The 19,029-nt window shown below is 34.7% G+C and overlaps 2 pseudogenes; both read right to left on the reverse strand.

The window, feature by feature from the left end:
• Window positions 1–12,454: 12,454 nt before the first annotated feature.
• LOC102878418 lies at window positions 12,455–13,261 on the reverse strand (annotated as a pseudogene).
• Window positions 13,262–18,706: 5,445 nt separating this feature from the next.
• LOC112483427 lies at window positions 18,707–18,825 on the reverse strand (annotated as a pseudogene).
• Between the last annotated feature and the right edge of the window lie 204 nt (window positions 18,826–19,029).

Below are 19,029 nucleotides of genomic sequence, written 5' to 3' on the forward strand. Positions count from 1 at the left end.
GAAGTGTGTGAGCTGATTTAGCTAAGATGCTGCAGTACCAAGGGTCTATCCCTATTATCCAATCTGTCCTTGTCCAGGTAGTGTTTGGTGCCATCCAGTGGCTGTTGTCTGTTCCATTTTAAATATCACTGGAACCAATCTGGGTCCTGTGACTGACTGGAAATCGATTTCCATGGTCATATTAGGAATTTAAGGAATCTCCAGGTCAGCTGGTACACGCTTCATTGGCTGCTTCCATGATAAATGGAATGGAAAAATCTATAATAGTTTAGACCCAACATCTACCTCCTGGCTTCTAAGGAGGTTTTCCCTACCTGGCCCTACATTCTCATTCTCACCTCCTTCATCCCCATCTTTCCCACCACTATGTTGGAGAATAGATGCTGGAGGAACAATATTGGTTCCATTAAATTTTAGTTCTTGTTATAAAGTGGTTTTAGAGTATATGATACCTATTTTTAAAAAAAGGACTTAGTAAAGACAGATTTTATTCAGAAAGCATACCACAAGGGGGAGTGGAGGTGGGGGAGAGACTAATGCAATAGAGAGAGAGGGATTATTACATTATGAGAACCTTGTGACATAAGATCTGCTAGCATCTCAAGGACTATGCAAAAAGAGTTCTCTCTTAGAGAGAGGAGTAAGCAAGGCTAGAAATAACTGGATGACAGGTGGCATGATCAGGACAGTGGATCAGAGAATGTTTTATACTAAGGTCAGCCTATTTTCTGGGACTTAGGATGAGCCGTACGCTGGCTCAGGCTGAATGTGAGCCAAGTTTCAGGAGCCTGGAAAGAGAGGATCTTATATAAAATTTGGTTTACAAGCATTTTGTTCTGATTTATCAGTGGAAACAAACAATTCAACTAATCATTTTTGAGGGCAAAAATGGGAATTTGGAGGGTTTGTGCCTGGCCTTGTCTTAGGTAAACAAGGGGCACCCGTGAATCTTAAATCAGACATGTGGAGAATGATGGTTCTTTGCATTAAGCCATTCTCAGGAACATAATAAAGGCTCAGCAGGTTTCTAAACCTTCCTCGTTTTCTAGAAGAACAGGGCTCGAGTGAAAGTCAGCATTGTGATGAATGATTAATCCCCAGGCAGAGGAAGAAGCAGGTCCCCCTATCAGAGCCCCAAAGGGAGAAGGGGATTGTGTAGAAATGGGGTCAAGTGGAGTCTTCACATCCACATTGCTATCACCTGATATGACACTGCTGCTACCACTTTCTGATGACTATAGATTTTCCATATTGGTTTTCATCATTGGGAATCTCTCATGGGAAAAATAAAGGATCTCTAGAGTATTCCTCTCTAGACTGCAGAGTGTTCTCTGAACTATCAATGACAACCAGATAAACCCATTAGTAACAGTAACTCTGTCCTGGGAGTTTCAAAGGGAGTCTCAGGCAAGAGAGTTCATATAAGCAACTTATTTAAGATGATTTATTTAATCATTATAGTATTTTAAGATTAGCTTACAAATTGTTTATTCTTATAAATAAGAGACCAGGCACTAAAAAAATCCCTGAAATACATTCTGAGGAGTTATGTAAATTGCTTAGAAGAAATGTGAACTGTAAAGTAATGAATTTAAAGAAAACATTGGCTAATAACATAATTATTTTAAAAAAATGCAATACTGAACCATTTATAAATATATATATTTTTTAATTGACAGGATTTGTGGGAAAAAATCTTTGAGAGAAATTTCTTGGGATTTCATGCACAGTGCACCTGAATTACAAAGCCATAAAACCAATTTGTCAAAATTTAAGAAAGCTTTTACATCTAAGGTTGCAGAAATATTGACTTTTGATCTTCCTCATTTATTTTTATCCTGCTTGCCTTCTTTCCTTTTTCTCTTTCTTAGGTTGAGATATAAGTAAAACATTTGTAGTTTATTTTTAAATGTTTTTTTTTTGTCATTAAAATAGAGAGCTCTGTGCTTATTTGTAATGAGATTTTATCTAATGACAGAAATAAGGTCAGTAAGAAATCAAAGAAGATAATTTTGAGAACATGTCTCTTTATGAGTAAGTCAATAGCTTAAGCAAATTGAGCAAATTAATAGAAAAAGAAAGCGTTGAACTTATATTAAAATGAGAATTTAAATCCTGAATTAATGAAAATGATCTAGGGTAATAGAGAGGTTCTTTTTTATCTTCCAAATACTGTGTATATGTGCAGGGAATATGAAAATCTTTTTCCACAAATAAAGAAACCTGTTATGATAGAAATCAACCAAGTCATATAAGATTGCAGCAAGGGAGACTACTACACAGTCAATTCCAAATGACATTTTGTTAGGAAAAGTGAGTGCATGGTTTTCATTGTTTATTGGCTTGGCTAAAATGTCCTTAAAGTGGAGTATCAGGAGCAGAGTGAACCTTAGGATTGATTGATTTCCTAAGGTCAGAGTGAAAACAAGTGAGGCAAAATTCCAAGCAAAGAAGAAAGCATGATGCAAGTCATAAGGTATTTAATGGTTATAATTGTCAAATAAAGGAGATGGTTGTTCAGATTCTCAAGGGTTATAATATATACCACCATGAAATGTAAGGATTAAAACTAGGATCCAGTGTCCATTTCAATATGGACATCACCCTTTTAAACTTTTTTTTTTTTTAATCAACAAGTACAAAGGCAGAGTGAGTTCATCCTCAGACATTCATCCAAGAGCTAAAGCAATGTACAAGCTTCCTTCCATCAGTCTGGTATTAATGCAGCTAGAACATACCTTTATTTTACTTATTACTGTATGTAGCACACGTAAATGGTTGAGCAGTAAAATCTAATGATACAGATGATGATGCATTTTTTTGTATCACCAATAAAATAGTCAATGGAATAAGAAGCGGGGGTGGAAGGGTGGAAACTGACATTAATGTTGGTAACCAATGAAGGATTCTGCTGAGATATCAGAATCTTTGAGAAATTTCTAGATAGCGTGCTGATGGGAAGAAGTGAGGCAGTTCAGTGAAGGTTGACTTCCAGCAACCTCTTTGAATAAAAATAAATGTCAGTTGGAAGCATGTAGAGCAGCTCTTGAAAAAAATTCCCCTTAAACCTTTTGATTTAAAGAGCCTGGGGCCAGGGTTGAGGACTGGCTATCAGATCATTGGATAAAGTGCTTGTTAGATATTTATTTCCTAGTGCAGAGAGGCAACACATGAAAACTGTGGTTCACTGAGAGGCCAACACAAACAGAAAAACAGTTGAATGTTGGAAGCTTAACCCTGTAGGTACAGGGAGCAGTCTAGGAAGCTTTCGTTTTAAACATCAGAAACCAACTCTGAACAATTTAAGTAAAACATAAAATTAGTAGGATCTTAGGTCACTTATAGATTCATTAAAACTGAGATTATAAAACAGGCAGGAAACAGGTCAGGGATTCAACACTGGATGCAACAATTTGTACAATGGCCACCAAAAATTATTGGCACTAAAGGCCACTGTTCGTTCTGTTGTTTCTATGGCTTCTCACAACAGTGATTCTCTGTACTCTTAACTACCAGAAAGTGTTCTCACAGTCCTTGCTTCTTTGTATCTTTGGCTAATGATTCTAGAGCCTGGGCAAGTACACCTCATGTCTAAGTCTATGCTTAGACTTAGGGGGCAATAAAATCTAACCAAATCAACATTATGTCATCTTGCTGAACCAGCTGTGCTTCTAAGAAAACAAAAGTTTCAGATATACTGTTATTGAACAAGTGATCAATCAAACTTAAAAATTTGTAAATGAGAAATCTATGACAAGAAAGAACTAGTGTTGAAAATCAAAACTAGTTAGACATAGCATTAATCATAAATTTCTTTAATTGTGCAGCAATATGGAAAGCAAATATAAAAATAATTCTTTACATATAACATACACAATATAAGTAATCAACAATAATAGTGACTAAGGCCTCAATTTATGGAAAAAATTGTAAAGTTGGTGAGATGAAAGTAAAAGTATGCTCATTTCTTTATATAACATAGATTCTTTATATAACATTTATATAATGAAGTGTTAGATTCTGTTTCATTATTACTATTGAGAATTAGAAGCAAATAGATTCATTTTATTTGAAACTAGTAAAAAATATTAACAAGATACATATCTTTCAAATTTATTTAAAAAATGAAAATAAGGTAGTTTCATAAAATAGAACACTAAGTATAAGAAACATTTTAAAAAGTGACATTGAAATAAAATACATTAATTTTGACAATAAATAAAAATTAATGTGAGTTAATATCCTTTCCTATTTAAAGCCAAAGTCTTTTAAATTGAGAAAATGTATTAGGCGTTTGGTTGTATTTCTAATATTTAAATCCACATTATTTATTCCTTTACCCTGAGGATAATTTTGGATAACTTAAGCTAATTAGTGCATAGAGTTGCCCTCTAAGCTCTTATTAGTCCTTCTGTGGACCCCTGGTCTAAGCTGGCCTTATTCCATTGAAGGGAAGAAATTAGAGTCTATGCTGTAGGCCATCTTGAAACTATAAGGAGAATGAAGTTTAGGATGGAGTTACTCCTAAGATGGAACATCAGGAAGGTAGAAAGTTCATGGGTCTGTGATGATGTAATTGGGCCATTGATTATACCATTTAGGTTTCCAAATATGTGAGATAACACATTTTCACATCTTTAATGCCAGAGATTTCTGTTACTCTGAGCCAAGAACAAAACTCAAACAATAAATCTAGTTTACTCTCTATAGTCAAAAATCAAACTCCAATTTTATGCCAGCTATAAAGCATACATATTCATACTAGGGGCTTGGTAAATTTATGGGACATATATAGTAGAAGACTATATAGCTATTAAAAACAATGAAATAAACTTTATACAGAAGGAAGTTCAAGTTAGGTGATAAGCAAGGTAAATAAAAGTATATGTATTTTGATAATACTTTTATAAAAATTACATATATAATACACTTTTTATAAATTGTCTCTGGAAGGGTTGGATCCACTAGAAACTGTTAGAGGGTGATGCATGGCTGGGGCAAAGGTGAAAAGAGGTTTACTTATTAGCATCTACTATCCCTTTGAATTTTGTACCAGGTGTTTGCACTATTTAATCAACACGTAAAAGTGAAAAGGAGAAAGATAAAGATTAAAACCAAAAGGATGAGAAAAATAAATGAAACAAATGGGATCACAAAGTTAATATCAGCACAGTAAATTTTAAAATAAAAAGTACAGATGATAAAACATTAAATTGGTAATAGAAATAATCAGCAATAGTAGTAGTATAAATGTCAAAAACATTTATGTGACAGCTAAAGTTAAATATACAAAAATCATTTAGGAATATATAAAGACATTTTAAGAAATGCAATATTCAAGACAGATTTTAAGGGTTCTCTTCATTTAAACTGATTAGTATAGGTAAAAGTATATAATAACATAACTAATGAAATGATATCATCTCTAATGTTGATTTATAGATATGTAAATATTATGTTAATATTTTGAATACTACAGTCAATAATTCTTTTAAAAGTGCTTATGGAACACATAGAGTCCTCATATGTTAGGTCTGTATTGGCGTAGAGTATGTCAAGTACCTTAAAATGTGCTTAGAGAGGCTCAAAACGATTTTTTTGATTTGTTTTTTTTTGTTTCGGGTCTTTTTTTTTTTTTTCTCATAGAGCAAAATGTCCAGATGAAAAAAGTAATTGATGCTGGTTCAGAAGCTCGAAATTTCACACTAGATTTCTTCTGTGATTTTCTTAGCCTTTCCTTCAGGGTTTAATATGGCTGTTGATGCTATCAGCAACATAACATCTATGTTCAAGGCAAAAAAGGAAATGGATAGAATTTTTTTGAGAAAGTAAAATTCTTACCAGGAAACACAACAGATCACCACTTTAGGGACATGTCATATGGTCCCCTGCAGCTGGAATGTGGCAAGGTAAGGGGCTAGAAATTGGGTCAGCTAACCAATATTGTTCATTGACTATAAGATCAAGAAAGAGACCTCATTAAATTTTAAAAAGCAGAAATTATGCAAACCACATGTTTGAAACAATATTATCAAAGCATAATTTAATATTAAATGTCAAAAGAAAAAAAGAATATTTTCCAGATATTGAAAATTAAAAATACTAATCTAACTAACTCTTCAGCCAAAGAGGAAATCGACTCTTCAATTGCAAACTCTTTAGAAAATCATTACAATGAGGCTTCTATATATAAAAATTTATGGTGAATTACTAGCATTATGCTCAGCTTAATCTAACCCATTTCCTGTTTTCTCTGAGAATACTCACCAGTGGCTCTTGTGGGTGTAGAGTTTACTCCAAGAAAACTTACGGGTTACAGTCCTAACCTTACCCCCAAAGTTTGCCACAAAATAGTTCACTTTTATTATTATTTTCGCATCTCTCTAGTAGATTGATAGTCTTTGGAAACAAATGACATCATTCTGTGTATATCATTCTGTTTTTAGTAGTGGTATTTCCATTTAAAAAATATAGTAATTCTCGATTGCTGAAAATATCAAATCCTAGAAAATGGAGCATTCCTATGCCTGATGTTAACAACATTCTTGAACTGTTGTTAGCCCAAGATTTATTTGATGAATCTGATTTATGTATATATTTCTGTTACATTAGGATTAGAGACAAGTTCTGTTTAGAAATAACTCAGTTTTTATGTTTTATTTTCACATTGAAAAACAGGCAGATTTGTTTCAGCCTCAAAGAGCATGTTTATGTAAAATTAAATTAATGCTAGCAGTGAGCTGCACTTTTTTTTCTAAAGGAGAAATGGGTTAATGTTTTAAATATGTGACTAGTAAGCAAGAATAATTGTAAAAACAACTAATCTATTTTAAACTTTTGGTTATTTTTACTTTTATATTTTTAAGGAAAGCAAGAGTATGAAATTCAGAGATTAATAGAAATTACAAATCAGAAAAGAGAAAAAACAACAGGATACACCCAAAATTATTTCATAAATTAATATAACAGGCAAACTTTTGACCTTATTACTATGTCATAATCTAAAATTTTATTTATTTTGTTTTTATAATGTTTAAATTTTTAAATTACAGTTGACATACAATGTTGTATAATTGCAGGTATACAACATTAAAATTTTAATAGAGAAAAGAACATACATAATTTTATACTAAAAAGCTATAGATTTCTGGTTATGAATGTCAAATTGAAAACTGATTGTATCTCATCTCCTTGAACTTCTAGTAAAATTTCAATAAAGTAGTAAAAAGATTATCGCTCTACAAAAAGAAAGAGAACAGGAGTGGAAACAACAGAATATTAGTGATGCTAATCATTATTTGGAAGCTGAGAAAACAATAAAAAGGCATAAGATGAAAAATAAAATGGAAAAGAGTAAGAATTTGGATAATTGATCAAAAATTCAGATCAGATAAATGACTGTTCACTAAATAATGAGCAGAGGAAATGGAAAATAAAAAATTATAAAGGATTAATTCAGGAATATTTCTAAGAACTGAAGGATTAGAGTCTAAAAGTTCAACTAATTGCTCAGATTAATGATTGAAAAGCTTCATCATTATAAAGAAATAAGCCAGAGAACATTGTAACTTTCAAAATCAATACTGGAACTGGTAGGACAATAGAACACTGACTTGAAAATTCTGAAGGATATTGTTTTAGTCTAGAATTATATACCCAGTCAATCCAGCAATCAAACACAAAGATGCCATAAAAACAGTTTTAGGCATTTAAGTTCTCAAAAAGAATAAAAAAGGAAGTAAGGGAGGAAATGAGGGAGGGAGAGCAGAAAAGAAGGAGGGAGGAAGAGACTGAGGAATAAAATATTGAGGTGATCTATGTCTACCTAGTTTAATTATCAGGACTAAGAACAGAGACGCCTTCTCTACATCAAAATAACTTTCTTCTTTTGCCCAGGAAGATAAGGAAGATAACTAATAATGTCACTGTTTTCTTCTGGAAATTCCTGGAAACCAATTTGTTTACTCAATTAACTTCTTCATCTAAGCAAGTATCTCTTTTATTTAAAAAAAGAGAGAGAACCACTAATTTATCAAACAACAATATACTTACCAAGACTAACTTCAAAAGCATTGTCTCTTGTTCTAACCTATTTTTCATTAACATTTCCCAGTCCTAGTAAATTCCCAGCCTTCAGCCATTCAAGCTCAAATTCCAAAGTCCTATAAAGAACTTTCTCTAAGTTTTCTTTTCTGAGATAGCACGATACTGCCAAGGCTGTATTTTCCTTCATATGTTCTTTCTTACAGCAGGAGGTTTAATAAACATCTTTACTCGATTAGCAGGTTATTCTGGCAGTGCACGCATGCGCGCGCGTGTGCAAGGGGTATGCAGAGTCAAGTTGGCAGAAGAAAGAATTGGGCAGATTATCTGATTAATTTGATCATGTAGAAGCTATATTGAGAGTGTTATGGTGCAAACGATTCTGAGACCCACGGAGCCAATTGGGATTAATTATGAGCCTTTATTAGCCGGCTGGCGACTGATTCTCTACCACGCAGGGCTAGAGGAGATCGGCCCGAGCTTTCAGAGGAGGCAGCTGATAAAGAAAGCTTAAGACCATATCCTGGTGGTCTCCTGAACAAGCAAGCAGATTACAGAAGTGGAATTTGGCTGTTAGCATATCTTTGCCCAGAACAACACCCTTAATTAATAAGTAAATGGATTACAGAAGTAGACATTGGCCACCTTCATATCTTATACAATATACTTCCTAAACCACACACAAGCAAGTAGGACAACTTCTATTATCTAAAGATATTTCTTCCCTGTAGCTGACTTAGCTAGTTGGCTCACTTGAAAATTTTCCACCCTTAACAGAGAGAACATGACAGATGTGTTGAAGGAAAATCTTGGTATATGTTACTTATATAATATATATCACTTGTTCTGTGGTATAAATAATAAAGAAAAGAAAATATTATACCGTTAATAACTCCCAGAAAATTAATAAAAAATAAAATATAAAGAATAATCATAATGCGTTAATTAAATTAGTAGTAAATAACATTTTTATTGTCATAAGGTAAAAACTGAATCGAGATTTATTTGAAAATTGCAATATAAATATTCAGATAAGGAGAGTAAGATTATGAGAGGGAGCTGGATTTAAAATGCTAAGTCCTCCTCTACTGTGATAGGAAATTGATAAAAGAAGAGTGTATAGCGCATATTGGAAGGTGGACAACAGCAATAACAAAAGTAAAAGATTTGGAAGCGTTGTTAAATCGACTGGACCCGACAGCTGACAGAGTGCTGGAGGTGATACTGGGTACTGGAGGGATCAGAGGCAGCAAGTGTAAAAGAGTCTCTCTTTGTCTGTCTGTCTGTCTGTCTCTACCTGCACAGAGAGATGTCTGGAAATAGATTTCCTATTGGCCATAGTTGTTTCTGGGAATTTCTTTTACAGTCTTTTTAACAGTTTTTCTACAGGTAAAATTTTTATTATATAATTAATTCATACATATAATAATTCATTATTGTATAATAATAGCATAATTCATTTTAATAATTCTTTTTATAATTCATAGTAATAATTCATTTTCTAATTTAAAAAGAATAAAAATTTGAATAAATTCTAACAATAATAGGAAAACAACCATAAATAAAATAAAATATGCCTTTGGCTAGAACGCAGTCACTGGACCACATGGAACTGCAGGACAAGCTGCAAAAGGAAGCCTTGCTGTTGTGCAGGAAGCAGAGTAAATGGGTTTGGTGAAAAGCTAGCCACTCTCTCCTGCAGTGTCTTGCAGTAGCAGAATATATCTAAAATCAGATGATTTAATCATTTACCCCTCTTACACTGCTGTACTGCAGGGATCATAAATAGCTTTGATTGACATTTTAACATAGTAGACTTCATGAGTGTCAAGTCATCCAAAGAAAAGCTGGTCAAACCTACAGGATCCCTAGAAACTCTTTAGTTCTACCGGAAAATTAGACATTTGAAAAACAGAGCTAATGGACCAATGATAATTGTTTCATAAAATTCTTCCGAGCCCTCCTCATCTTTCTTTTTTAATATCTATATGTTGCTTTCTCCTCATTCAGTAATCACATACACTGCTACAAGTCAAGATCAAACTCTAGAGCTTCTGCAGAATTTCTGATGCTACCTTTATGAGACTCCTGGGTGTCTTTAGAAGAAACAAATTGAAGACCTTCAGTTTGTATGGTCTCAGGCAAAGCTTCTACCAATAAAATACGTTGTAATTTTCAACTGGGCTTAAATATGATCAATGAAACATTTCTGTGAGATTGATTTTATACAGGATCTTGGGAAATTAAACTTCTCAACATATCATCCTTTACTGGCTGCCAACAGAATATGATAGATTATTTACCTCATCTGTGTGATTCATTGTGGTTGAGGATGGGGAACATCAATGAGCTTCTACTTGGCATGGAAAGAAGAAGGCAGATGAAGAAGATACAGTGCTTGAGAATTTTCAAGATTGTTTTCCTCCTATAATCATCAATAATCGAGCATCTTTTTCTCATCTACTTTTGACACATACATGGACACAGAGCTATGACTGTGCAGTCATGAGTTATCTCTTCTGCTCACCACCCTCTTCTCTCTAGTCTTCTTAAGGACCATGAGTTCACTGAATGCTGTCGAATATTGACTTTGTTTACAGCATCGCTGATGGCAACGTGCTTCCCCCTATCCCAGAGATATGAGGGCTCTACTCTGATAAATTTTACGCTAGTGAAAACATATCAACTTATAATAAGCCTACTTCCTTCTGCACATAAGTATTACTGGCAAAAAAAAAAAGTATTCAGGTGACAGGTTAGCAATAGAACTTAGAACTCTACTGAGAACACTCTGTTTAGTACATGTACGTGTTTTGCAAGGGCCATTACAATTATCTGGCAGTTTTTTGGGGAAATGGTGTACTTTATTAGATAAGAGTGCATATTTTAATATCTGATTCCCTGAGTTTGAATCTGCCCCTTACTAGTAGTTTGATTTTGGACAAGTTGTGTAATCTCTCTCTGTCACAGGTGTTTTATTTGTGAAATGAGGATATTATAAAAATATTTACTTCAGAGTTTTGTTGCAAGAATTAAATGAAACAATGCATGTAAAGCTTCAGCCAAACCTTGCCACATTTAAATGTCAGTGATGACGAGGAAGAAAGAAAGAAATCCTAATTCTAGTTAGGCACTTGGTTTGTTTCAGTTGGTGGTCTCTACTGCTTTTCTTTCCATTCCTTCCAATAACTGAGGAATGGGACTAAAATTTTGTTTCAAATATAATCACTTGTTAAATCAAACAAGATAGTTAATCAGATATACTTAGCCATAGCAGACCAAAGTCTATAGAACATGTTTGAGTGTGAGGTATTATAGCGTACTAATTAAGAACATAAACTCTTCAGAAGTCAAAATCATGAAATTCAAATCCTTGGCCCACGATTTGTTATCTGTGATCTTGGAGAAAGTTACTTAATCACTCTGTGCTTCATTTTCCCAAACCACAGAATGGAGAAAATAATAATACATTATTCACAGGGTTGACCTAAACTTTGCAAATTTTATTTATATAAACTTTCAAGCCTGTTTCTCGAAGCTGGAACTTTCCTGCAAAGTTTGAGATAAGTATACCATTGTTTACAGTCTCTAAATATCTGGCAGAATTTTTACCTCAGAAATTTGATGAGCTTCATTTTTTTTTCCAGTTGAACATTTTTGTATTAACTACTATGTCCCCGGTACTGTGATAGGGAAGCTGACAGAATATCAAGTGTGGCTAGTCTACTGAGCAAGCTTCCAAATAATAATGTCACAAATCAGGAAAAGTTGGGATAACAGAGATATAGTTTTGTCTCTGCATGATTTGGGGTATGTTATTTAACTTTCGTTGGATCATATTATTTCACCTTTATTTGTTGCAAGTGTTTATCTCCTTGAGAGACCTAATGTTCAGGCTGTTCTGCTTAAATTTTCAAGAAACTCTATCTCCAATTACTCTACCTGACTTTAGGCTCATACTGTTATTCCATTTTATTCTTTCTATCTCTCCCTTCATTTAACTCTTCCCTTCTTCCTGCTTTCTATGCTCCCTTTTTAAAATAAAAATCTCTCCAAGAGATTTCAATAAAAGCTATCAGGTAATCCCAACCTCGTATAATTTAAGTTGATCAGGGCTTCACTACAGCTGAGCAATAGCAGATGTTGAGGGAATCAGAATTTTTCTGGAAGGAAGAAAGGGGAGAAAGATGTAACCTGGAGGCTGAGGCTGAGAGCTTGAATTCTTGAGTTGAGCAACTGGTCATAATGGGATATCCAGAGGACAAGAAGATGACCCAGAGTTGCTAGAGAATGGAGAAATGGCCAGAGGTAAAAGAACAGTTAAGTGTTGCCAGAAGGACTCAGAATTATATTTTATTATGTTCATTTTTTCTAACGGATCAAGTATTTAATTAGGTTCTTCATAATAAATTTAGAGCACTAGTTTGTGAGGATAAACCCCATTTGTGAGTGAAAACACAGAGCAGAGGTAGCTCTGAAGCTGAGGAACAAATTTGGTTTTTGGCAGACTGTGTGAGTGCACAGCTTTCTGGTCAACCTTACGTTGACCTGTAATCTGGTATTTTTCTTTTGGTTGAAGATCTTACCCTCCTGATGTCTGGGCTTGCACAGCTTCTTCTTCTTGAAATAAGCATCAGTGAGATGTTTAGGGATTTTGACCACCGAGGTCAATTTGAGTGGAGGTAGCAGCGACAAATTTCTGGTGTGTTCTATGCAGAGGAATTTAATTGAGCTACAGAGGTCCGGCCACAAGTAGCAAGCCACTGCTCAGCAGCTTCAGAAAAAACACCCTCTTTCCTCTGTGGCACTCAGTGAGAATGATCAGAATGGTCCCTGGAGTGATACTAGCCCAAAGTTTTCTCACAGGTTGACTGAACGGTTCCTAGCTGTGTAGCTAAACAATTTTCAAGACTCAACCTAGGCATTTTACAAGTTTAACTACTCGGGTACCACCATTCTTGTCACCACCAACTGGTTTTGTGACAGAAGCAAGAATCTTCTTTTTTTCCTTTTTAATCCTGGATTTAGCTGATGAATACTTCCTCTTGTGCATGGTCTTTCGGGAATACATAGCAGATAAGGAATGTCTGTCCATTCCTCTGACCAGTACAGGATTTTGGCTGCAGTGGGGCTTTCCATTCTTAAATGTTTTGGCCTTGCCACCAGCATTAGCCTTCTTGACTTCAGGTGTCCAGTTTTGTATCTTTTCACCTGCCATCTTGCAAGATGGAAAAGAACATGTTCATTTTTTTTTTTTTTTTAATGCAAACATTGAAAAAATAAATGGTGGTGGCAGGAACGGGGAGAGATGTGAATTGCCAGCTCTGTTGTATAATCTTTAATTCTAGATTATAACAGAGCCAGCAATTAAGCAAATTATAATTAGATTATAATTTTATGTAATGTGAAATGTAATTTATAAAATGTTTGTTGACCATTTATTACATGTAATGCATTACATCACATGTGGAAGATAAAAAGGTTCAAGGGCAAGTGAATGTGTCTAAAAAGATATGCTTTTAAGCATCTTTTCTCTTTAGTAGTTTGAGATACTGCAGAAGTTCAAACCTTTTTTCCTTCTCCTTAACATTATTCAGGGATAAAACATCACACTCAGTAACACTGACTCAATTAAAGCAATGATTCTCAATGGAGAATTTGAGGAACAAGGAACCAAACTACATTTATGCTTGGAGCTTTTTGGCGGTGCATTCTGGTATATGTTGGATATGTATAGTTTGGAAAAGAGCCCTTATTATTCTGACGTTTTCACTTATGGGTAGGAGTTATGGGGGCATCTTCTCACTTCTTTCTCTTTTTGTAAGTTTACCATATGTGAAAACAACCCAGGTCTCATAAACTCTAAACACCCCTGCCCCTGCCATACATGCAGCTTGTCCTTCTTGAGTATTCCATATAAATCACCTGCCCTCCATCCTAAAGTTGCTAAGTAGTTAAACAAGAAAACAGATAAAGCACTATCTTTACAGATCACTAAATCAAGGTTTGTGATCTTTGATCAAAACCTTCTTTCTCTCCAGCTTGCTCATTAAGCTCTTTCCTTTGTAGAAATCATCAGGAAATCCAGTTTTATTGTTCTTTTAAAATTTTTTAAACTATTAGCCCCTATTTTCCTCACTTTCATTCCTATCTAGTTTAAATTCCATAGTTCAACATTTTAATAACACTATTGCCAATACTACAGATTCTCTTGCCTTCCTGTGATTTTGTCACAACCATCTGGCAACACACCAACAATATTTTTTCTCTACCTTACATCCAAGTATACAATTGCAACTGGGGAAATTCATAAACCATGATGTATTGATCAGCAACTTCAAATAGAAAATCTTCAGTGCCCAACAACTCTTAGACATTAATTGAGTTTATTTGCTTTCCCACACAAATACCTTGCTGCCTACTTCACAGAGAAAACTGAAGTCGGTTAGATGGAATTAATTCAAATTTCTGCTATTAATTCTGCAGATCCATCTCTTATTACATTGTCGAGGATGTGCTTTTTTCCTGTGACTGGCACCCCATCTCCATCTTCCTAGGATTCTTACACTATCAATTATTTTATCTTTCTCCTTTCTGTTGAACTTCTGCCTTCCAGTAAATCCATACCATCAACTATTGAATATGTTCATACTTAAGATACTACTATTTTAAATGCAACAATTCTAACTACCGCCTTACATTTCTCCACCCTCTCATACCCACTCTTCTTAATTTTTTTTGTTATACAGCAGTCTTTAATCACCCTAATCTCACTAGAATTTACATCATTCTTTAGAAACTGTTTTTGTTGGTTACTCTATCTTTATGTTACTAAATTCAATAGATTTCTAAATCAGTCCTCTTTTCACTCAACTTATCAGTAGAGACTATTGGCCATTCTATGGTACACATTTTTCTTGAAACATTTTGTTCCTTTTGCCTCTGAGGGTTCATGTTTTTCTGTGTATCTTTTTCCTTTTCTGTTTGTTTGTTTGTTTGTTTGTTTGTTTGTTGAACACCTACAGCTTCTGGTATTCCTAGGTGGTCTCCCATCCAAGTACTAACCAGACCTGACTCTGCTTAGCTTCCAAGATCGGCATGTTCAGGGTGGCCGTAGAAGATGTTAGCCAACCATGGCTGAACTGGGGCTCGAATCCAGGACTGTTCTGTGTGTAAAGCAGATGTGCTAATGGCTACACTATGGAACTGTGTCCTCTTTTCTGTCCTTTTAGCTCAAGTTAAAATATTTAGTAATAAAGTGTTTCCATTTTAAGTGTTCACTCTTTCATTATGCACTTTTTCAGGCCATCCTAACCATGTCCATGGCTTCAGTTATTATTTAAAGTCTAATGACTCTTAAATTTACATCTCAGGTAAAACCTCTTTTTTATATCTACATATGTTCAATTACTTACCTAACATTCCCATTCCAATGTCACAAAGACATACCCCAAAGAGATTTTCTTTTCAAGTCTAATTCTCAACCAGTGCTCTCTCTCTCTCTCTCTCAGAGAATGAGAAAAAATATTTTCTTACTCAAAATAGAAATCTTGCAGTCACTTAACACTTTCCTTTTCTCATACCTCTCCAATCCAACATCCAGTAAATTCTAAAGTCACCATTAACTTTATTGTAGCAATTTTTAACTTTTCTCTCTCCTTAGTAATTCTTATACACTTAAATAATCATCAACCTCTACTGATTTTAACTCATACATATTTTTGGAGAAAAAAAAATATTATATCTAATCTGTCTTCTCAAGAGCCACTCTGGCTCCAATCAAATCCATCTTCTAAATTTCAGCTAGAATGATTTTTTTTTCCTAAAACATAGTTGTAATTATACCATTCTTAAGCTGGTGGATGCCCATTTTATTTTTGCTTAAAAAGAAATACTTACCGTGACCTACATGTTTAGGTGTATATACCTTTTTCTTCAACCTAATCTTACTGTACTTTCCCCTGTGTTTTCTATACTTCAGCCACACAGACCTCCTTCAAGTGTCTCAAATAAGACCTGTGAGCTAATCAAGACAAACTGTCCCTGGTGCAGTATCGTATAGGTGTGTGAACAAAATGATAGAACAATAAGAAAATTTGGCAAAGTAGTACTAAGGAGGTGAGGCCACTTTTCCTGCTAAAAGTTTTGTTATCCTAACAGGTGAGGTAGGGAGATTGTGCTGCTATGTGGTCCATCAGGGGAAGAGAAATAAAATGTATATCAATACTATGTGTCAGCAATGACTATAGCTTATTCTTAAAAGGGAGTTAGAAGAACATTGTATTTGGAAATCTCTTCAAATGTGGTGTGGCTATTTCCCTTGAAAAGTGCAGGCTTAATCCCACTATTGTTCATACTTTAGTAATTCTCCAAAGGTGATGCCACTGTCACGCTCAGTGGATCAGGAAAATGATCTGACTAGAGAAACCAAATATTTTAGGTTTATTAGGGATGTCTCAGAGGCTCTTTATGATGAGAGTCAATCACAGGGATATGCTCAGGTACACGCACAAGAATTGCTAACATCTTTGTCTCTCATTTTCAAACAGTTGAACTGTGTGGCAAATTAAAGATGAAATCAAATCTTTGTCTTTCTTCCCTTTAAGAGATAGGTTCTTTTTCACCTCCTTTTCACAAAGGGCTGGCCCGTAACAGCTTTGACCAATATATAGTGGAAGTGATGTTATGCCAGTTCTGGGCCTAACTTTTTATTTTTTCATTTTTATTTTTTTAACATTTTATTTTTTTATTTTTTCCTTTCCTCCCTTCCTCTCCCCTCTGGTAACCACTAGTCCATTGTCCATATCTATGAGTCTCTATTTGTCCTGTTCATTTGTTGCTTTTAGGTTTATATCTCACATATAAGTGATATCATATGATTTTCAATCTTTTCTGTCTGGCTTATTTCACTTAGTATGATTATTTCAAGTTCCATCCATGTTGTTGCAAATGGCAGTATTTCGTCTCTTCTTATAGCTGAGTAATATTCCATTGTATATATGTACCACAGCTTCTTTAGCCAATCATCTATCGTAGGACACTTCGGTTGCTTCCATGTCCTGGCCACTGTGAATAATGCTGCTATGAATATTGGTGTGCAAATACCTTTTTGGATATGAGTTTTCAAGTCTTTGGGGTAAATACCCAGTAGAGGGATTGCTGGATCATATGGTAAATCAGTTCTTAGTTTTTTAAGGAAACTCCATACTGTTTTCCACAGTGGCTGTACCAATTCGCAGTCTCACCAGCAATGGATGAGGGTTCCTATTTCTCTACATCCTCTCCAATATTTGTTATTACTTGTCCAATTGATTATAGCTATTCTACCAGGTGTGAGATGGTATCTCATTGTGGTTTTGATTTGCATTTCCATAATAACCAGTGATCTTGAGCATCTCTTCATATATTTGTTGGCCATTTGTATGTCCTCTAGGGAGAAGTGTTTGTTCAGGTCCTCTGCTGATTTTTTGATTGGATCATTTGTTTTTTTGTTGTTATTGAGTCGTATGAGTTCTTTGTATATTTTGGATATTTGGCCCTCATCAAAGGAGTTGCTTGCAAATATATTTTCCCATTCGGATGGTTATCTCTTTACTTTGTTGATGGTTTCTTTTGCTGAGCAGAAGCTTTTTAGTTTGATGTAGTCCCATTTGTTTATTTTTGCTTTTACTTCTCTTGCCTTTGAGGTCAAATTCATAAAATCCTTTTTAAGTCCTTGAGTTTAGTTCCTATGTTTTTTTCTACGCATTTTATTGTTTCAGGTCTTATTTGCAGGCCCTTAATCCATTTAAAAAGAATTAGCCTTATTCTCTGGGAACTCTGATCTATGAAATAAGAAGTCAGAATTCTGTAGGAGGAACCACATGGAGAAACTCTAAGACTTTATGGATAGAAAGACAGAGTGATATAGCAGAACCTAGACTTCTAGCCACCTGACAAAAACACTAGGCATTTAATAATGCCATTTTGGACTCTTCATGCCAGGCCAGGCATGAGCTGAATAACACTGAGTTACTCCATGTAGTACAAAAGCATAACCCAGCTGATCCCTCACTGAATTTCTGGCCCACAAAGATATAACATTAATAAATAGGTTGTTTTATGCCACTGTGTTGGGTATAGTTTGTTATACAATAGTAGTTAAATGGAACTGTCTAAGAGGAGAGTTAAGGATAGGTGATCCAATCACCATAGTGTTCATGAAAGTCATCTTTTACTTTTCCTCTGCTTATGTGTTATCACTGAAACATTGCCTATAAGGCTGACTAAATTATATTTTTAGGTTATTGGTTATAGACACTCATCACTGGGAGTGTCAGAGTTCTCTGGCCCAGTGTGAGCTGTCATGACCTGAGATTCTAGCCCTGCATCCAGGTGTGTGTTAGATCTCATATATGAGCTGTAAATTTAAAACGTATGATAGATTAATTGAATAAAATGCTAAATCAATTCGATAAATTGCATAAGAGTAGATTAACATCTGAAATTGCAGAGAACTTGGTGACTTTACTCCCCTTTTATTTTTTTTATTATTTATTTATTTATTTATTTATTTATTTATTTATTTATTTTTTAGGTGAGGCAACCCTTGGTTGACCTCACAGATTGCAAGGACCTTGTTCAGCTTACAATCCTTTATTTTTTTATTTTATTTTATTTTTTATGCCTACAGCACCTGGTCTTCCTAGGTGGTCTTCCTTCCAAGTACTAACCAGGCCCGAACTTGCTTAGCTTCAGAGATCAGACGAGATTGGGCTTGTTCAGGGTAGCATGGCCGTAGACCTTACTCTCCTTTTAAAACAACAAAAATGCATGTAAAACAATAAAATCTAACCATTTAAAAACTCTTGTCTATTAACCAAAACCACAGAATGTACTTCAGTTAGATGAGAGGAAGGGAGTCTGTCAAGTTTTAACTCAGGGCTATTCACATGCCCTCTCCCTTCCCAGCTCAGTGACATGGCAGTCAAAACCAGCAGCATTGCA

Source organism: Pteropus alecto, unplaced genomic scaffold (assembly GCF_000325575.1).
Source record: "Pteropus alecto unplaced genomic scaffold, ASM32557v1 scaffold24, whole genome shotgun sequence".
Classification (NCBI taxonomy): Eukaryota; Metazoa; Chordata; class Mammalia; order Chiroptera; family Pteropodidae; genus Pteropus; species Pteropus alecto.